At 51.7% G+C, this 21,556-nt stretch overlaps 1 long non-coding RNA gene across 2 annotated transcripts; it reads right to left on the bottom strand.

Moving 5' to 3' along the window:
- Positions 1-531: 531 nt before the first annotated feature.
- On the bottom strand, positions 532-9,532 carry LOC126048325 (uncharacterized). Of its 2 annotated transcripts, XR_007508840.1 has the most exons (6): positions 8,367-8,839; positions 6,563-7,101; positions 5,409-5,597; positions 4,796-4,928; positions 1,821-2,048; positions 532-546 (listed from the first exon to the last, which is right to left on the bottom strand). It is a non-coding gene; the product is annotated as an uncharacterized LOC126048325 (long non-coding RNA). The 2 variants fall into 2 exon arrangements; XR_007508839.1 differs by lacking the exon at positions 532-546 and having other exon boundaries at positions 1,584-2,048; positions 8,367-9,532.
- Positions 9,533-21,556: the final 12,024 nt, after the last annotated feature.

Here is a 21,556-nt window from a genome sequence, read left to right as displayed (position 1 = left end):
CTGTCAGCACCCCCCCACCCCCGCGCGCCCGTTCTCTCAGCCGCCCTGTCAGCACCCCCCCACCCCCGCGCGCCCGTTCTCTCAGCCGCCCTGTCAGCGCCCCCCCTCCCCCGCGCGCCCGTTCTCTCCGCCGCCCTGTCAGCACCCCCCCCACCCCCGCGCACACGTTCTCTCAACCGCCCTGTCAGCGCCCCCCCACCCCCGCGCGCACGTTCTCTCAGCCGCCCTGTCAGCGCCCCCCCACCCCCGCGTGCACGTTCTCTCAGCCGCCCTGTGAGCCCCCAGGGCTCCCCCCCGGCCTCGGCACAGGCGGCCCCCACCTCCCCCGGGCCACCCCGGCCTCCGACGTTAGCGCTCCGAGGGGCGCCCGGCTCCGCTCACCTTCTCCCTCGGGGCAGCCGCAGCCCGGTCACTGCTCAGCTCCGCTCCGCTCCTGCCTGGGCTCCCGGCGGCCCCTCCCCCGGCAGCCCCTCCCCTTGCCAGAGAGGAGGCGTCGCCATCAGCCTCACTGCCCGCACCTGCGGCTCCTCCAGCCCCGGCCCGCAGCTGTGGTACCGAAACGCGGAACAAAACCCCTCAACACCAAGGTGAAGTGAAGCAGCAGGCACTGCCTTGATTGAGTGAAAGATGTCAAGAGTCATCTGATGTGGAAGAGGTGTTAACTGGGGTCAAAACACAGATTTTAATACCCATCTTATTTTAGTTCTAAGACTTGGCGATTGCCAGGTCTCATCTTTTCGATTTCCCCAGGTCCACCAGAGAGCGAGGCCACAAGGGAGATTTCTTCCAGAGAGACGATAGAGTTATTAAGTCTAAAGACCACGATTTGCTTTTCTCCTTCATGAAAAGGTGAGTGGATCATATAGCATCACTAGTCTCCCAAACAGTTAACCCTGAACTTTTCACCTGTCCTTTAATGCAGTCAACTCCAAGCTAAATTTTTCCCGTTATTAAGAGGGGACCAAAGATCATGTGAAATATTATTATACTTTCTACAAATACACCCCCATCTTAGAGCTTTAGCTACTAGAGAAAGTCTTTGGAGTTTGGGGTCAGAGGAGCTGCAAGTATAAACTTTCATACAGCTCTGTTTAGGATGTGTGATGTTCCTCTGGTTGTCTAAACCAGTCTAAATTTCCACAGATGGTCCCGACTCTGGGTGGCTCTAACAAGCATCCTGGAACTCCAGTAAGTTCTAAACATCGTTTTATATTTTAAACATGATCCCAAGTTCCTTTTTGCACTTGTCTCTACGGTTTTGGCAGCTGACAGCCCCAAGGGGTGCTTGTACAAGTTTCTCCCGAAGGGCGAGTAAATTAATTCTTTTGTCCGTGATGGTTTGGTAACGTTATAATTCACAACGCTATAATTCCTTCTTTCAAATTTAAAAAAAAATAATTGCCTTTTAAATCCATCCAATTTAATCTGCTAAAATGATTCTCGTTGTTCTACCTCTTTTCTCAAGTTTTGGTTAAATTCAATGTCAGTATTCTCCACGGAACTAGATTTTCATCTGACTTTGGAATCGGAAGGCAGGCTGTTACTGAGGTTCAATTTTGTGTCTTTACAAAACTTTGAATCAGTTACAAAACTAGATTATTTTTTTTAATCCAAATTACAAAAACGGTTAATATCAAGATGAATAGCTCAAACAATAATTGTTTCATTTTGTTTATCTCATGTTTAGAACCCCTCAAAAAAAATACATACAACCTCTAAACACACAAAAAGATTATTGCCCTCGACAATATTCCTCATAGCAACCCCAACATTATAAACTTTACACAACTGTTTTCCCAAATAGATAACATGAAACTTACTTATAGATTTTCCGTTTTAAAGGGCCAGTTTCTTTAGACTTCCAGTTTCTTGTTGGGTGCTTTCTTTATTCTCGAATAATGAAGCCAAGGTTCTTCTCCCAGACCTTTACTGCTACAAGTGTTGTTAAAATGACTCGATACGGTCCTTTCCACTTCTCGGTGATTTTATATATATTCAATCTCCTGGTCGGAAGGGATGCGCTGCTACGTCCAATTCTAAGGGTCCAGCTGTGGAGACATACTGACAAAGCTCTTGAAAAGAATTGCTTAAAGAAATCATAACACCTTTTAAAAACATATCTCCAAAGGCACTCAAGATACTCAGAACATAGGACTCTTGATATGGTCTTTCATACAACATTTCATAAAGACTTGACTTTTCTTTCTCTTCTGGCTATACTCTGATTCTTAATAGAGCCACGGGTAACGCTTTAACCCATGTGAGGAGTGAGGTTTCCTGACAAATTTTACTCGACTGTTGCTTAAGGATATAGTTCATTCCCCCCCTCTCTCTCTCTCTCCCTCCCCCCCCACACACACACTTGCTTGTGGTCTATGTGGGGTGTGATAGTCTCAATCCATAGATAATACTTTGCTCAACTTGTCTCATGATCTTTGCTATAAAATGAGGGCCATTGTCAGATGACATTCTTACAGGCACCCCATATTTTGGTATTATCTCTTTGAGCAAGACTTTGACTACTTCCCTTGCTTTGTTGGTGCGACAAGGGAAAGCCTTGGGCCACCCAGTAAAGATATCAACTAAAACTAGGACATACCCTTATTTTCAAGGCAATTCTATAAAATCAATTTGCTAATATTCTTCTAAAAAATTTCCTTATTTAATAATCCCAAAGATGATCTTATTACTGATTCGGGGATAATTTTACATATACATTTCACGTCTGCTTATAATTGTTTAAACAATCTTTGTCATATTTCACTTTCTGTTTCCCAATATACTTTGTGATGTTCAGTGGGGCAATTTCTCTTATTATTGTGGGTGGGACTATTATTCGACCTGTCGGTGTTACAGCCTATCCTGTTTCATTTTGTTAGCCTGCAATCTAATAATTAATTCTTCATCTTTTTCATTACAATTTGGAGTTTCTTTAGGCAATTTTATACCTTCCTCTGGAACTAGTGCTAGGATGCCTTTTTCTGCAGCCTCTTTAGCAGCTTTATCAGCCAGTCGGTTACCTGCGTTAGGACCAGTCTTACCTAACTGGTGTGCTTTACAGTGCATTATCGTGACTGCTGTTGGGTTTTGAATGGTTTCTAACAATTTCAGTATTTGTTCTGCGTGCTGAACAGTGGTTCCTGGTGCAGATAACAGTCCTCTTTCTCCCCGTATCGCTCCATGCGCACGTACTACTCCAAAAGCATACTTTGAGTCTGTCCAAGTGTTGACTCGCTTTCCTTGACTTAGTTCCAGAGCTCGAGTAAGAGCTATCAATTCAGCTTTTTGGGCAGATATCATCGAAGGCAAAGTTGGCAACGCAATTACCTCCTCAGTAGTTATTGTCTATCTCGATAGACGTTTTCCTTCACAGATGGAACCGCTTCCGTCGGCATATAGTTCCCAATCTGTTTCTTCTAGTGGCACATCTCAGAGATCCAGTCAGCTGGAGTAAACTCTTTCGATTGCCTGCAAGCAGTCACGTTCCAGTTCTCCTTTAACTTGGTCAGTTGTTGAAAACGCAACAGGGTTAACGGCAGTAGTAGTTTTTAAGTAAACATCATCTTGGTCCAGCAACAACACCACTTGGTATTTCAGCATTCTGCTAGGGGATAACCAGTGCCCCCCTTTCCGTTTTAGCACAACAGTTATCATATGGGAAACGTACAGTAATCCTTTGTCCTCAGGTGAACTTACGAGCTTCCTGGATCAGTAGCACAGTTGCAGCGACGGCTCTCGGACGACCAGAGCATCCCAGACTCACATTATCTAATCGCTTCGAGAAGCAGGCCACAGCTCGCCCACTTGGCCCTAAATATTGGGCCAGGATACCCAGAGCTCTACCTCTTCTTTCACGAGCAAAAAGTTCAAGTGTCTCTTGTGAGATCTGGCAGACGCTAGGGCTGGCACCCCTATTACAGCCTGTTTCAATTCTTGGAAGGTAGCTTTCTTGGCATCGGTCCAATCCATCGTTTGAGGTTTTGAGCTGCTCCTATAAAGGTCAGGCCAGCAAGCCACAATTTATAATCTACAGGTGACACCACTCGACCATTCCTGGAAATGCTTGTCATTAATTTTTTTAGTCTTAGGTTTGGGGAGACGACACATTGCCTCTTTTCCCTCAGGTCCCAATTGTCTCTGTCCTTTTAGGATTTTAAAACTCAAATAAGTTTCTTCTTTCTGGGTTATTTGGGCTTTTTCTTTTGACACTCGATATCCACTGATTCCCCAAAAGTTCAAAAAGTTAAGAGTTAACTTTGTGCATTGTTCTTCCTTCTCAGCTACAATTAACAGATCATCCGTATATTTCAGCAAGATTTCTTGATTATTTTCTTTCTTCCAAATCTCTAATTCTTGTGCCAGTTGATTTCCAAAAATGGTAAGACTATTCTTAAAGCCTTGAGGCAAGACTGTCCACGTATATTGTGTTTTTCTCCCAGTCTCAGGATTTTCCCATTCCAAAGCAAAAACCTCTTGACTATTGGGATCCAAGGGAATACAGAAAAAGGCATCTTTTTGGTCTAACACTGTGAACCATTCTCATTTCTCCGTTAGGGTTAACAAAGTATAAGGATTTGCCACTACCGGATGAATATCTTGTACCATTTGATTTATTGCTCTGAGGAGGTCTTGAACTAATCTGTCATCTTTTTCATCAGCCTTTTAACAGGCAAGATCGGGGTGTTATATCTGGATTCACATTCTATTAACAATTTGTATCTTAAAAATTTTTGTATTACCATTACTAACCCTTTCCAACTTTCTGGTTTTGGGGGGGGTATTGTTTAATTCTTACCGGATTCGATCCTGGCTTTAATCAACTCTCACAAGTTCTGCTTTTTGGATTTACCAGGAACTTCCCAGTCCAGACGATTGGAATGACAGCATTATACTTGGACTGGTATAATCTTCTGCTTTCGGTAAACATCCTGTTAACAACAAAGCCACTGCTTCGATCCGTTTAGTTTCTGGAATTAAAATTTTAATCTCTCCATTTTTAAATTTAATTTCTGCCTCTAAGTTCTCAAATAGATCTCTCCTTAACAGGAGTTTAGGAGAATTTGGCACATACAAAAACTGCTGAGTGACCCATTGCTTTCCTAATTTCATTGTTAAAGATTTAAAGAAGGGTCTAGTTTCTCGTTTGCTTGTTGCACCACCACCACCAATTTCTTCAAAACTTAACTCTCCCTCTAAGGTATTTAAAACTGAAAAGGTGACTCTAGTGTCAACTCAAATTCAATTTTCTGTTCTCCCAGTTCAGCTTGTTGCCGAAAACCGGAATAAAACTCCTTAACAGCAATGAGAAGTTAAGAAGCACGTACTTTATTGCAGCGCTGGGCATACAGGGGATCATTCCACCTAGTGTGTGCACCTGTCTAGTTTAATCATGCAGGTTAAATACACACCCGTTATCCATATTCACTAAATTTCTGGGAAATGTCATACATAATCATCAACTGTCCGATAAATCATTAGCATATGTAAATGTCCTTCTACGCAGGCATGGTGAAGCCTCTGGTGGTCTTCAGAAGCCCGCTGGTGGTCTTCCATAGTCTTCTTCACTTTGTCCGATAGTTGACCTCTCTTATGTGATTCTGCGCAGTATGATTTTCGCCATCATGTATTAGATTTACATAAAAGTACATTCAATGTTAATTCTTGAATTTAACGTTTCTAGTGATTGGCCCTCAGTCACACCACCTTCTCAATATTCTTATACTAAAACATTCATTAGTTAATCTTACTTAATTCCACTAACTGGAATCTTGATCAAAGTGGTGTTTCTAAGCAACAGAACTAAGATCCATAACGATCTCTCTTAGTTTCTTAGGATGAAACACTAAAAACTAACAAATCGGTCGAAGTTTCTATGGTTAACTTATTTTAGACAATACTTATTTTCTTATGACTGTATACAGCACATTTTGTATGTTCCTAACTTTCGATGACTACATTGCGAGCTTCAAACCCCTATATATTCTACAATCTTTACTTTTTCATCAAACCCAGCTTATATAAAATTTTAACTTATCAGAATATTTGTAACAAGCTGTAACCAGAGGTTCTGCTGCGAGACTTCCCTCCGGTCCCTGTCAGATACGTTCACTTAAAAAGAACAAATCTACATGTAGTACTTTATTCCATTTACTCTCTCTCCTACAAAACAACAGTAATTGCAATATAGTATTGTAACTCAAAGTTCTGTTTGTTTACCATTTTTCCTGCAATTCACCCCAATGTGCCAATAAACATCCCAACGGTGATGTTTCTGGTAACTTTTCATCAGCAGTTCTATTTCCTGCACTCTTATTCTTAAACAATTTTGCTAATGCCATTACACTTATATACATTCAAATACTAAATACCAAACAAATGCAAACGACAGCTGTCCCAAATAATACACAAAGTCCAACCCAGCAATAGCTTCCGCTTATGACTTACGGGCAGACGCCTAGGCTTCCACTGCAGACGGGTACCCTCCAAGCCCCAACCCTGCAAAGCTTTCGCTGCGCTTCACGGGCAGGCTTTCCAAACAAATTCCAAAGAAGCAGCGCCTTACCTTTTTTCCAGGGAACGCTGCGAGGAGCTTTGCGTGTCGAGGGTGACGGTTGTCCCCGACAATACCTCGGTGCCGGCCGGAGTTCGATCGACACTCGATCTCGTCCAGTCTCACTCGCAAGGTCCCATCTGGGTCGCCAAAACCGTTACCGAAATCCAGAATAAAACTCCTTAACACCAACGTGAAGTTAAGAAGCAGGCACTTTGTTTATCGCAGGGCTGGGGACACGGGGGATCGCTCCTCCAAAGGCGTGTCCCACTTAGTATCAAAATCCATCAGCTTTTACAGACTTTTCCCGTCAGGTCATTGTTACCTAAGCTCCTTCCGTAAAAACGCATACTATGCTCGTTCTTAAATTTAACCTTTGTAATGATCGGTCCTGTGATTATATAACCTTATCAATATTCTTATTTAAAAACAATCATTGGTCAGTGACACTTGGCTCTGCTGACTGGCATCTTCGATACTCAAATCAAGATGGGAAGGGTAAGGGGGTTTCCAAGCAGCAAACTGGTGTCCACGACGGTTTCCTTAGTTTCCTGAAACAGCATGCAGAAAAAACAGTAACTTCCTGGTGAGGTCTCTAGGGTTAGCTGTTTCAAACTTTAACAATATTACGGTTCCTAGCGTCACGCATAACACAGCTCCTAAAGTTTCTATGGCTACGTTTCAAACTTAACAATCCTATACGTTATGTTTCACAATATTACTTCTTAATCAAACCTAACTCTTTTGTGTGATTAAATGTTGATTTCTTTACCAGAATATTTGCAACAGCTGGAGCCCAGCAGGAACAGGGGGGAGCACGGCCCGCCCCCCCCAGTGCCTCACCTCCTCCTCCCCTGGGCTCCCTCACAGCCCCTCGCCCCATGCAGAGGGAGCGCAAACGCAGCCCGGAGGGCAAAGGGGCCGGCCGGCCAGCGTCTATTCAGTCAGTCGTGCGCCTATCGAGTCCTGCCAGCGAGTCTGCTCCGGGGCTCGGGGCGCCCCCCGGCGCTCCCCCTGCCCCTCCGACACCTCTGATAGCATATTTCCATACGTTCTATATGGCACGTCTAAATATTTGGATGGTTTTAATACTTTGTACCAGCTGTGGTTTGCTGCTAGGTGACTGTAAAAGTGAGATTTGGTAAATAATTATTAGAAATCTTATACTAACGCTATGACTGAAACAATAGACAAAAGTATAGCCGAGCAATTAACTAGCAGAGGTAGGTACTCCTAAGTTTTGCAGTTCTTTGCTCTTATGACTAGATGTTCCCCTGTAAGCTAAATGGGAACAATGCTGAAACTGATCACATGTGATTGAAACTGCGTTAAGCTTCAAGATCAAAGAACAAGGACAAGAATAAAGACTTCGAGGACAGCCAGCAAGAACTTCAAATGGGTCGGTGGTTGCAAAAGCATCCCTTTGTCTCAAATGGACCCTTCATTGCGCGTGATCGGATGTAGGCAGTGCTATGATAATTGGTTGCCTTCATTTTTATGTATATGTATACTAATCTGATTAATAAGCAATTACTTATTCTATATAACCTGTTTGTGCTAAAGCTGTGGCATGCACACTAGGTGGAACTATCCCCCGTGCATCCAGCGCTGCAATGAAGAACGCCTGCTTTCTAAAACTCCAAAACGAGTCTTAGGGAGTTTCTTCGACCGGCTTTTCAGTATCAGAGGTACAAGGGAGGAAAGGAAAAAAAAAAAGGCAGGGGTGTGGGAAAGAGAGGGGACCAGGGGAGGGAGGGGCAGGGAGGGACCAGAACACCGAAGAGGGGAGACAGGGCCCCGAGGGCCCGGGGCTCACCACAGCTCTTGTTCTTGGCGCTGCCAGGAGACTTTGCCAGTTCAGCCGCTTCTTTCTCCTTCTCTCCTCCCTTCCTCTTCTGTAACTCCAGTCGCTTGGCTGTCCTCCACATAACGGAACACGCGAGCCCCTCGCAGCTCTTACGAGATGAGGCCTCCTAGACACGTAGCCTCGCTTGCTCGCTCACTACGTGGCCGTACCGCGCTGCTGGTCGTGCATACAGACCCTGGCGGTCTGACCTGCTGTGGACTACGAGGAGGGATCCTCCCACACCCACAGAGGCAGGGTCTCTCTGGCCTGCAGCGGGAGGCAGCTGCCAGCCAGATGGCCTTCCGTTTCTTCTTCTTTACCTTTCTGTGGCCTCTCCAGCTTCAGCAGCTCCCGTCCACAGCCAGTAAGCACTCCGCCTGTCCCTCTGTGCTCCCATGCCACGAGGAGAGGGAGGCTGGGCAGAGACAGCCCACGCGAGCCTGAGGCTGCTGCAGTCAGCAGCATCCCCAGGGACAAACAGACAACCGCGCTCACGGCGTGGCCTCTGGCAGAGGGAAAGAGGCAGCAGCGACCGTTATTACCGCAGCTCCGCCCTGGCCGGAGCCCCTCCGTCCGCAGGGGCTTCCGCGGACGGACGCCGCTCCTTCCCCGCGCCGCTGCTAACGGCACCCGCGTTAAGGGAGACTCGAGAACACCGGAGGGCCAGCTTGCCGCCCTCACGACAGGGCTCGGGGGCTGCCTGCGGCTGCAGCACAGGCTTCAGGGGAGGGGCTGCAGCTGGAGGCAGCCGCACGGGCCGAGGGAAGGCGCCGGGGGAGCTCCGGCGACTCGGGGAGGCGCCCGCTGGCCGCGCCTGGGGGGTTGCCCGCCTCCGTCCCCTCTTCCCTTCTGTCGGCTCTCGGGGACCTGCCCGGCGCTGCCCTGGCCCGGCTCGCCTCCGGCGGACCGGGAGTCTGCCGCGGCGGCCGCTTCGCAGCTTCCCGTCCCGCCAGCCCCGGGCAGCCAGTGGGCAGGAGGCACCCACCGCCCCCGCCCCCGCCGGAGGGGATCGCTCGCCTCACCCGCGGTCCCGGCGCTCGCCCGCTGCCGCCGAGACCCGCGCCCTGCGCGCCGCTACGCTGCTCCCGGAGACTGCGCATGCGCGCCGGCCGTACGACGGCGCGCCGGAGGGCTCAGAGCCGGCGCGCGAACGCCGGGCTGCAGTACCGCACTTTGCCCACAAGGGGGCACCAGCGGCGGCGGCGCTGCTGCTGCGCACCTGTGCGGTGCCGCCGCTGCTGTTCCGCGCTTTGCGCGCGGAGCGCCCGCCGACACCGCGCCCACGGGGCGGCAGCGGCGTTTCCTTACCGGGAGGGAGGAAGCAACGAGTGCGGCGGCACTATCCCCCGGGGACGCTCTGCCAGTACCGTCGGACCACGGCTGCCGTTACAGGGGCACCACCGCGCCTTTGCAGCCTCCGAGCTGTAGTACTGGATGGATTTTGGGCGCCGGGCAGCAGCAGCCCCGCCGTAACGATCCTCTTCTGAGCGTCAGCTGCATGAGGGATGACTGACAGCTCAGCCGGATGCCCAGCTGCCGTAATGCGTTCTGGTTGCTAGGCGACAGCAGGAGTGCCGCCGCGCATGCGCAGTTACCGAGGCGTCGTGTCTCGCTTTGGTTGCCGGGCAACAGCGGCGAGCGCCGTAGGCACAGCGCGCATGCGCGGATGCGCAGCTGCCGTAACGCGTTCTGGTTGCTAGGTGACAGCAGGAGCGCCGCCGCGCATGCGTAGTTACCGAGGCGTCGTGCGCGCTTTGGTTGCCAGGCAACAGCGGCGAGCGCTGTACAAGGCGCAGCGCGCATGCGCGGTTGCCCAGCTGCCGTAACGCGTTCTGGTTGCTAGGTAACAGCAGCGAGCGCCGTACAAGGCGCAGCGCGCATGCGCGGTGCCCAGCTGCCGTAACGCGTTCTGGTTGCTAGGTAACAGCAGCGAGCGCCGTACAAGGCACAGCGCGCATGCGCGGTTGCCGAGCTGACGTGACTCGTTCTGGTTGCTAGGCGACAACAGAAGCACCGTAAACTGCGACGCTGCGCATGCGTAGTTACCAAGGCGTCGTGTCGCGCTTTGGTTGCCAGGCAACAGCGGCGAGCGTCGTACAAGGCGCAGCGCGCATGCGCCGTTGCCCAGCTGCCGTAACGCGTTCTGGTTGCTAGGTAACAGCAGCGAGCGCCGTACAAGGCGGAGCGCGCATGCGCGGTTGCCCAACTGACGTGACTCGTTCTGGTTGCTAGGCGACAACAGAAGCACCGTAAACTGCGACGCTGCGCATGCGTAGTTACCAAGGCGTCATGTCGCGCTTTGGTTGCCAGGCAACAGCGGCGATCGCTGTATACGGCGCAGCGCGCATGCGCAGATTCCGAGCTGCCGTATCGTGTTCTGGTTGCCAGGCAACAGCGGCGAGCGCCGTACACGGCGCAGCGCGCATGCAGAACTGCCGTAACGAGTTCTGGTTGCTAGGCAACAGCAGGGAGCGCCGTACAAGGCGCAGCGCGCATGTGCGGTTGCCGAGCTGACAACTCGTTCTGGTTGCTAGGCGACAACTGGAGCGCCGTAAACCGCGACACCGCGCCTGCGTGGTTATCAAGGCGTCGTGTCGAGCTTTGGTTGCCAGGCAACAGCGGCGTGCAACGTAGGAGGCGCAGCGCGCATGCCGAGCTGCCATAATGTGCTTTAGTTGCCAGGCAACAGCGGCGAGCGCCGTACATGGGCCACTGCGCATGCGCGCCTGTCAAGATGCCTTACCGCGTCTCAGTTTTCCGTCAACAGGAGCCCACAGACACACGCCACCGCGCATGCGCGCCTCCCCAACGCCAGTTCCCACCTTCGGCCACGGGGCAGCAGAATCCGCACTCTCGCAACGATCCTCTTCTGAGCGTCAGCTGCATGAGGGATGACTGACAGCTGGGCCCAGTAGAGACCAGCCGCAGGCAGCAACTCCTTACTGGGGGCACAGGGCTGACATCGCCCTGCCCCTTCCCCACTCGCAGCCCGGGCAGGCCTCTTCATCGCCTCCCTTCCAAAAAGCACCCGAGGGGCTGGAGTGTTTACAGCAGTCAAGTGCAAGGAACAGACAATTCGGGCGCCCGCTTCTGTCCCTGCCCCCCCACCCCATTATCTAGAGAGGAGAAGCAGCACAGGGAACCTGCAAATTGTGGGGGGGACAAGGGGGGTGTCCCCTGGAGCAAGCCCCAGGGACTGCTGTATCCCTCTGCATGGGGCATCAGGGTTGCGGGAGCGACAGCAGCCAGTCACCAGATGCTGGCGAGAGATTTACAACAAAAAATAACGCCTGGTTCAGCTGACAGCCTGAAGGCAGGCCTCAAGAGACCCAAAGCTGCTTCGTGCAGCTCTGCTCAGCAGGAAAGGCCGCGGCCCAGCGCACCAGATGCGAGCGGCCCACCTGCAAGCGAGCGATACCCCGGCGACCCTGGGGCTCGGTCGGGGTGGGCACCTCCATGCTATCAGAACGCTGCTCTCCTAATCCTGCACACATGCAAGGCTCCTTGCGCGGGGCTTGTCTCTTATCGAAAAGACGCTGCACGGTGTTACTTACCGCCCTGCCCTCCGGCATGCAAAGTAATCAGACGTGAGGCAGGGAAAGCAAAGAGACCTGTCGGGATATTAGATGTCCTCAGAAGAGGACCACAGAGCTCTCGAGGTTCCATCTTTGCTCCCTACAGGAGCGTGGCTCCGCACTCCTTGCCGCTCCTGCCAGCAAGCGTCACAATTGCCCTTTGCCGCCTGCAACACGGCCCCAGTACTGCCGTTTACAGAGCGAGAGGCGCTCGCTATAAAGCGGCGATGAAGAACAAGCACGGCCCGTCGAGATGGCAGGAGGAACATAGAGAGCCCCCAGCATTAGCCAGGCAGGGCTTGCAACTCACCTCATGTCGTGGTTTAATGCCAGCCAGCAACGAAGGCCCACGCGACCGCTCACTCGCTCCCCCGCCCCCAGCGGGATGGGGAGACAATCGGAAGGGCAAAAGTGAGAAAACTCGTGGCTTGAAACGAAAACAGTTTAATTATCATTAAAAAGAAACAACAACAACTTGTAAGGAAAAGGAGGATAAAGAATGACAGAGAACAGGGTGCAGGCAGCACACCAGGGGTCTGGAGGCTGATGGATGATGGGGGCGTGGAGGGGGTGGTGTGGAATATGGAGGAGGGAAAGGAAGCAGGGGGGAGCAGGAGATAGGAGAGCAGGGGGTGCAGGGGGAAACAACTCGCGTGGGTTAGAAACTCAAATGGGTGAAGGGGGTGGGCTGGAGCAGCGGGGGGCATATGGGGGAGAAACACACGCTGGGGAGAGGGTAGGTGAGGGTACAAAGGTGCATGGTGGGACACAGGTGGGGATGACCTACCCCAGGGAGTCCACCCAGGATGATCCACAGCAGGTAACTCACCTGGGATAACCCGCAACAGAGCATCCACACCAGATCATCCACGCTGGGAGGACCCCCAGCAACGCCCCTCAAACTGCCTGTGCTTCACCGCCCGTCTTCCCCAAACTGGGGAGTTTTTTGCTCTTTCAAAATACTCAGTTTGGGGTGTGTTTCAGTGCTTTTCCACAACATAAAAAGGGGTGATCTTTTTGGTTGTGGTTTGTGCATGCAAATGGGGTGGGGTTTTTGCTTTCCAGCTGCGCAAATCCAGGCGGATTTGGCTTTCCCAGGAGTCCCAAATTTGTTTGGTATTTTTCCTTTGCAGACCCAGAATCAGGGGGTTTGGGGTTGTCCTGGTTTTGGCTGGAATAAAGTTAATTTTCTTCTGAGTAGCTGGTACAGGGCCATTTTGGATTTAGGATGAGAATAATGTTGACAACACACTGATGCTGTAGTTGTTGCTAAGCAGTGTTTATACTAAGTCAAGGACCTTCCAGCTTCTCATACAACCCTGCCAGCAGAGGCTGAGGGTGCACAAGAAGAGTCACTGAGCTAAAGGAGGATTCCAGGTAAAAAAGGTCAGCTCGAAATACATCACCTCCTCTAAAAGTTAAGAGCGATTTGAACACTTAAAATCAGCATTTAGGCTAATCGATACCATTTTGAACACCTTCTTAGCATACAAGTAAACACTCTTGCCGGTGTTGGAAAACTGTCTCCTTCCTTCCTTACAGCACTGCTGCAGGGAGATAACCCTGGGAGGCTGCAGGACGAGGTCATACGCAATCAGAATCTACACTTACGGATCCACCACAACAGCTACAGCCCTTGCGCTGCTGCTGCTGCTTTGCATCTTGCTTGTTTGGTGAATAAAGCTGAAAGTGAAGTGGAAAACTTCAAAGAGCAAAATGAAAAATAAAGAATAAATCTCAGTAATTCACTTTACACTAAAAAGGTGTGCCCATGTTTATATACATCCAATGAAAACACTTATACTGTAAAAGTATTTGATTTCCCTTTCCTATTACCTTAACTTGCACAGCTCTGAATTCGTACCGTTAAATTATCCCTCTCCAAAGTACACAGTTATAATGGGACTAGGGGGTTTTGTGCGTGTTGCGTAACATGGAGGGACACCTGGCCAGCTGAGCTGCCCAAGAGAGGCGCTACTGAACTGCCAGGGAAATGCACCATTGAAAGCCAGACAGAAAGAAAGTACTTCAGAGCACTCCGTCAAAACATCAGGAAAAAAAACCCATAACATTCAGTTGCCTCTCTTTTTAAACGTTTAGAAAAATACCTAACTGCTTACATACACCTAACACATCATATACTACAGCTATTTGGCAGTTACAGTTTAAACAATGCAAGTCAGTTTGTAAAATCCCCAGTGCTGCAATACCTCAGACTACCAAAAAGCACTGGTGGATTTCCTAATGCTTTTGGCAGTACTGAAGCAGGCAGAGTAACACGTTTTCATGTTATCTCGACTGTTACAACTGAGAAACCAAAGACCAGTGATGCCATCAACTTTAGGAAGATGGGCTGTGCTTGGGTCTTTGGACTTTTTTTTTTTTACTTTTTTTTTTTTAAAGAGAGTGAAAAGTCTTGTTACTGATGACTTCTACTGTCAAGTCAATCACCTCTGAAGATCCACTCTGATGGGAAGTTCCTAAAACAAAATTTCTTTGAGTGAGAAAGACTTCCATTTTGGAAAATCTCTTTCCAACTGAAGTCAAAATTACACACTGTAGGTTAAAGGAAAAAATACATTCCTGAAGCAGTAACTCATCAAAAACACCTCAGGGCTCACTGTCACTAGTTACAAGGCTGCTAATGCTTCCTGGGAAAGCCTGGGAAACACACAGATGCGACGCCCGTTTGTCCTGTTTTGTCCCCCCTCTCTTCTTTGACCTTTATTGCTTTTAGTACAGATGCTAATTATCTCCATAACGTTTTTGAGTACTACTATAAGATATTTTAAAAAACTCATTGACTGTAAAAGCATAAAGCTTTTATCATGAAAACAAAGTCTGTTTCTTCTGAACACCTGAACTCTCACGAACAGTTTCTTCCCTCTTTTAGTACAAAATTATTTTCACAGTATCATTTACTAGCAAGCACACAGAAACAGATGATTATGCTTTCAGGAAGAGAAAATAAACTGAGGGAAGTAAGCTTTGTATAGGTGTAACATGCTCCAGAACAGAACTTATTTTTAGTATTTCTGTTAAAATATTTCACATTAAAAAAAGTAGAAGGAGAGTTGGCACACTCTCAATGTTAAAGTCCATACCGCAAGTACCTTTGCAAAAACGCAGACACACATCGTAGGCGTACCTTGTACTTGCAGGCCACTACGGAATCTTTCCCTCTGTCTCGTACCGTCACGGCAGAAGAAAGGGCAACCACAGCGAAACGGTGCCAGCTGACATCCAGCTGAGAGAAGAAAAAACCCAACACATTAGCGCAAAGCTGCCTTTTTTTTTGTGAAGGTTTGCGAAGACAGTATGACTGAGCGGAGGAAAAAGTATTTTTGCATCATCTTCGGTACAGTTGTTGACACAGGCCACTAGAGCTTTTGCATCTTTCAGACAACCATGCCTTTTTTTTTTTTTTTCTCCTTTCTTTTTTGACTCATTGGCAACTTTACTTTCACGAGAACTCACTTTCCTAGATACACGCAGGTGACACACCCAGAGACCTACATACATTTTCTCAAGCTTTAGTACAGCCAAGGCTCCATCAAACCTATACGTCCCAAGTTGAGTATTTTTGCTAAAGAGCACAGCAACACATCTGTCCTTGTGAACTGCCTTGTTGCAAAAAAGGAATCATTTTTTTCCAGTCCGTTGCTCCAAATGGGCAAGATCTTTTAAAACCGCAGTTGTGCCACCAAACCCGCTCAGGGTCCCTCCTAGCTTTTGACTGCCCTGAGATTTAACAGGCACACGCTCCATTCCACCTTCCAACAGCAAAAATACGTTAACGCTCTTGGACCCAGAGTGCAACCCTACGGATGTCCACGCACACAGCCCGCCGTTTTGATGAGGAGCCACCAAGCATCCCTGCAAGCACAGCTGCACGCGCCAGATCGGTTTCACCTGCACCACGAGTTACCGGTTTGTAGTGAACGTAGTTTCTGACGCTTTACACCGAAAACCGTATCTCGACGCTTCGCCACAGCAGAAATGACCCATCACTAGGACACTACAAAAACGCAGTAACACCAACTGCAAACCCACAGCAGCAACAGCTCCAGAAATATTTAGACCAGGAACAAGGGAGAAAAATAAAACAACTTCATCTCACGCACAGGGGAGCGGCAGGCAGAGAAAAGGGTTGGCATTCTGAGCCCTTACAGAAAACGGGCATTCTCCTTCCATTCCTCAGCCCGTCCGTTAAGGTCCAAATGCTGCAACACTACTAAGACAACGTCAAGAGTAGGGAACAGCAGCCCTGCCACTGGACTTGCCATTGACCCATGCTATTTACGTAGCAGGACGCAGACGCAGAGGGACACGTTTTGCCACACGCAACCCTGAACTTCCTGAAAATTTATGTTTACCAAAAAAAGCCATTTGGAACGTATTGCCAAACAACATTCGGCAATAAAGCTTTGATGCGTTTGACACACGCAAGTTTTTGGTCACTTGCTATTTGCTTCCTGTTGCTGCTGCTGTTCTTCCTTTAGAAATTCTACCTGTAGCCAAGTTATTCACTACTGGTTCAAGCATTTGCCTTCCTGGTATTACCAGCACATTCACAGAGGCAAGTAACTTAACTGCTCTTCTACAATTATCCAAACGACAATTACAGCCATGAAAGAGAAGGAGAGGTCAGGCAGCAGAAGAGCTCTGCAGGCTGGCACCAGTCAATATTGCACTCTCTAAAAACAAACAACAACACAACAAAACCATGACCCTGTATCCTCCTTTTTTTTTTTTTTTTTTCTTTCAGAGCTCATCCCTGCCTCAGCATTTTGTCTTGTCAGAGCATGAAGCGCAGGTGATCCGTACCCTGACGACTTCTGTGTGTGATGAACGCCTGTCCAGAAATAGTCCAGATCTGCAAGACTGGCGTCATTTTTATGGTTTTAATCATCATAACTCAAATTTTATGTACTCACGTATTTGTGAGGAAACTAATTAACTTTTAGACGCTGCCTCTCCTTTTTTTGGGAGGTGGGGGTGGAAATGTGTTAGAGACTGAAAAATGTTACGATTCAGAGCTCCCAACCACGAGGGAGTGGTGGACAAATCAATGAAAGCAAAGACCAACAGCAGCAACTTCAACTGAAAGTTGGCTTTAATTCCGATCACGTACTTAAGCAACTCTCCAAGTCTATGCCTCGGTCCTAGGAATGACTAGCCCCTTTTTGGAAGGACAAACTTTTTTACTTAAAAGTCCTAGACTGAAGACTCCACTGAACGAAATGGGGATTGTGCCACGGGACAACATGCCATCAACACTCTTAATGGAGAAGAAAAAAAAAACCCCAACAAATAAAAATCAAGTTTAAGTACCAGTTCCCATCATGTTTCACTCATTACATTTCTACTGGCATCTAGGTGCTCAAAAATGAACTACAGGGACACCACATATTCCTAAAAATTCAGTTATACATAAAAAAGTAAAAGGCTATTTCCAACTTGCCCATAAAATCAACATGAACAGAGAGAAGAGAAACACTTGACCCTGAAGAAGCTAACAGGCAGCTCTGAATTTACCAGACAGGAAATTTCATTCTTTCACCTGAAACAAAAACACATCAAAGGACCAGTTCAGGAACAGGGCACGATCTGTTAACAGCAATTTTTCCATCAGCTTTTCTGCACTAGCAGCAAATTTGCCTTCTCTGTGGGTTTAACGTGGAGCATCTGTAGTGCCCTCGAACTCACAATCGTTTCTCTCCGCTCCCCCAGCCCGATACGTGCGATTACCTGAGCAGCAAGCGGAATTGACCACGCAGGATTTTCTTTGTGTGACGCGGAAGGTGACACTGGGAGAAGAGGAGACAAAGAAACGAACCTGCTTGTCACACCCAGCCAACGGTGAAAAGACAGGGGAGATTCTGCCGGAAGGGCTCTGCACCCCAGGAGCTCCTGCTGGCCGGTTTCTCTCCCCTTTGCCTGGTACCGAGGGGACGACGACACCTCACCCGTGCCCCCTTGCGGGGGGGCTGCCCCAGGAGAGCCGGGGGACCCCCACCTCGCTTCTGCCTGCGGCAACGGACCGGGCAAGACCCTCCACGCAGAGAGAGGAGCATGGCGTGGATTGCATCCCCGAGGGAAGAGGCTGGGCTCCCTGCTGGCAGAAGGACAACTCACCTCCCTGCTGCTCGGAGCTGCTTGCTGCGGACAGCCCTGCCTGCACCCGGCCGCTCTTCGGCCGTGCTGAGAGCGCAGTCCGGCCGACGGACGCTCCAGCGAAAAGATGCTCCAGCTAATCGCACCTTCTGCTCGTTACAGCCGCAGGTACTTTTGCCTCTGGCTAACGCACGCTCCAGACAGCGGACACCCCACCTCTTTCCAGCTCCCGCTTGCTACAGTTCTGGCTTGTTGAAGCCCCAGCTCCGCACTGAAGCTCCAGCTGATTTCAGCTGCTTCTCCTTACAAGCTCCAGCTACGTGCAACAGTCTGGGCTTTCCACAAGGCTGTATATCAACTGCTGTCAAAACTGGAGCATTAGGATTAAACATCTGAGTTACATGCCAAGTAAATATCCGTTAGTTTGGGCGATTAATTACTTAACAACTATTCTGAGCAGTGCAGAAAGAAGAGCTGGAGTCCAAGAGGGCACACGGGGTCTGAAAAGCGCCTTTCCCCCCACAGACCACTGCAGATGTTGAGTTTGGCCCACTGCATGCCGCCCTCCTGAACTTTGGCGTCCGACACAACCAGACCCCCATCTCCGGGGATGGTCCACGCACCCTGCCCGCCCCCCGCTTCCCCCCACAGCCCCCAACACCCTCCCACCCACCTGCAAAACCAGCCAAGCCGGCTCCCGCTTTTGGCCCCCACACCAGCTGACTGGGGGCCCATTTGGGAGCCAAAACACCCGGCTGCTGAGCCTGTTCTCAAGGCCCAAACACGCAGGGCCGGACCTCTGTTTCTGGGCCCAAAGCTGGGCAGCTCGGTCTGTTTCCAAGCCCCCACATCAGCCACGCGAGCCTGTCCTCAAGCCCCAGGAACAGAAAACTTGTTCTCCATTTCTGACCCTACAGCACCCATGGGCGATGCCAAGCGTCGCCACCCCACAGCCCTGCACCGCCGGGGCCCCACACATAGTTTCGGGGAGCGCTTGGGACCTGTGGAGGGGCCGGCCCCACGCCTCTGCGGGGCAGCCCCAGCACAGGCAGGGCGCCGCTTCTTGATTGCCGTTTCACGCTTTATTTCCCCGCCATCAGTGGCACGGCCAGGCCACCACCCCAAACCCCCCCAGCTGAAGCACCCCCGCGGGTAGCCGGGCCCAGCCACCCGGAAAACAAGAAAACCAAAGAGGGAACAAGAGAGAACCGCGCTCACGGCGTGGCCTCTGGCAGAGGGAAAGAGGCAGCAGCGACCGTTATTACCGCAGCTCCGCCCTGGCCGGAGCCCCTCCGTCCGCAGGGGCTTCCGCGGACGGACGCCGCTCCTTCCCCGCGCCGCTGCTAACGGCACCCGCGTTAAGGGAGACTCGAGAACACCGGAGGGCCAGCTTGCCGCCCTCACGAAAGGGCTCGGGGGCTGCCTGCGGCTGCAGCACAGGCTTCAGGGGAGGGGCTGCAGCTGGAGGCAGCCGCACGGGCCGAGGGAAGGCGCCGGGGGAGCTCCGGCGACTCGGGGAGGCGCCCGCTGGCCGCGCCTGGGGGGTTGCCCGCCTCCGTCCCCTCTTCCCTTCTGTCGGCTCTCGGGGACCTGCCCGGCGCTGCCCTGGCCCGGCTCGCCTCCGGCGGACCGGGAGTCTGCCGCGGCGGCCGCTTCGCAGCTTCCCGTCCCGCCAGCCCCGGGCAGCCAGTGGGCAGGAGGCACCCACCGCCCCCGCCCCCGCCGGAGGGGATCGCTCGCCTCACCCGCGGTCCCGGCGCTCGCCCGCTGCCGCCGAGACCCGCGCCCTGTGCACCGCCACGCCGCTCCCGGGGACCGCGCATGCGCGCCGGCCGTACGACGGCGCGCCGGAGGGCTCAGAGCCGGCGCGCGAACGCCGGGCTGCAGTACCGCACTTTGCCCACAAGGGGGCACCAGCGGTGGCGGCGCTGCTGCGCACCTGTGCGGTGCCGGCACTGCTGTTCCGGGCTTTGCGCGTGGAGCGCCCGCCGATACCGCGCCCGCGGGGCGGCAGCGGCGTTTCCTTACCGGGAGGGAGGAAGCAACGAGTGCGGCGGCACTTTCCCCCGGGGCCGCACTGCCGGTACCGTCGGACGGCACGTGCAGGACCGGGGCAGCCCCGCGCACTCGCAGCCTCCGAGCTGCAGTACCGAACATTGGCCGCGCGGTGGCAGCGGCGAGAGCCTGGCAGAACGCGCCAGCGCGCATGCGCGGCACCCCAGCTGCCGTACCGGACTTTGGTCGTTAGGTGGCGAACAAGAGCGCTGGCGCGTGGGGCCGCGACCGCGCATGCGCGGCTGCCGAGCTGCTGTACCGTGGTTTGGTAGCCAGGCAACAGCAGGACTGCCGTAAACCGCAACGCCGCGCATGCGCGGTCTCCGAGGCGCCGTGTCGCGCTTTAGTTGCCAGGCAACAGCGGCGAGCGCCGTACATGGGCCACTGCGCATGCGCGTCTGTCAAGATGCCTTACCGCGTCTCGGTTATCCGTCGACAGCTGGAGCCCACCGACACACGTCACCGCGCATGCGCGCCTCCCCAACGCCAGTTCCCACCTTCGGCCACGGGGCAGCAGAATCCGCACTCTCGCAACGATCCTCTTCTGAGCGTCAGCTGTGTGAGGGATGACTGACAGCTCAGCCCAGTAGAGACCAGCCGCAGGCGGCAACTCCTTACTGGGGGCACAGGGCTGACGTCGCCCTGCCCTTTCCCCACTCGCAGCCCGGGCACTCCTCTTCATCGCCTCCCTTCCAAAAAGCACCCGAGGGGCTGGAGCGTTTACAGCAGTCAGTGCAAGGAACAGACAATTCGGGCGGCCGCTTCTGTTCCTGCCCCCCCCCCCCCCATTATCTAGAGAGGAGAAGCAGCACAGGGAACCTGCAAATGGGCGGGGGGGGGGGGGGGGGGGACTGCTGTATCCCTCTGCATGGGGCATCAGGGTTGTGGGAGCAACAGCAGCCAGTCACCAGATGCTGGCGAGAGATTTACAACAAAAAATAACGCCTGGTTCAGCTGACAGCCTGAAGGCAGGCCTCAAGAGACCCAAAGCTGCTTCGTGCCAGAGGGGCAGCTCTGTTCAGCAGGAAAGGCCGCAGCCCAGCGCACCAGATGCGAGCGGCCCACCTGCAAGCGAGCGATACCCCGGCAACCCTGGGGCTCAGTCGGGGTGGGCACCTCTGTGCTATCAGAACGCTGCTCTCCTAATCCTGCACGCACGCAAGGCTTCTTGCGCGGGGCTTGTCTCTTATCGAAGACATGCTGCACGGTTTTACTTACCGCCCTGCCCTCCGGCGTTCAAAGTAATCAGACGTGAAGCAGGGAAAGCAAAGAGGCCTGTCAGGATATTAGATGTCCTCAGCAGAGGACCATAGAGCCCTCGAGGCTCCATCTTTGCTCCCTACAGGAGCGTGGCTCCGCACTCCTTGCCGCTCCTGCCAGCAAGCGTCACAATTGCCCTTTGCCGCCTGCAAC

Source organism: Accipiter gentilis, chromosome 19, assembly GCF_929443795.1.
Source record: "Accipiter gentilis chromosome 19, bAccGen1.1, whole genome shotgun sequence".
Classification (NCBI taxonomy): Eukaryota; Metazoa; Chordata; class Aves; order Accipitriformes; family Accipitridae; genus Astur; species Astur gentilis.
Note: the sequence above shows the minus strand (reverse complement) of the source record. Positions and strands in the feature narration are given on the sequence as shown.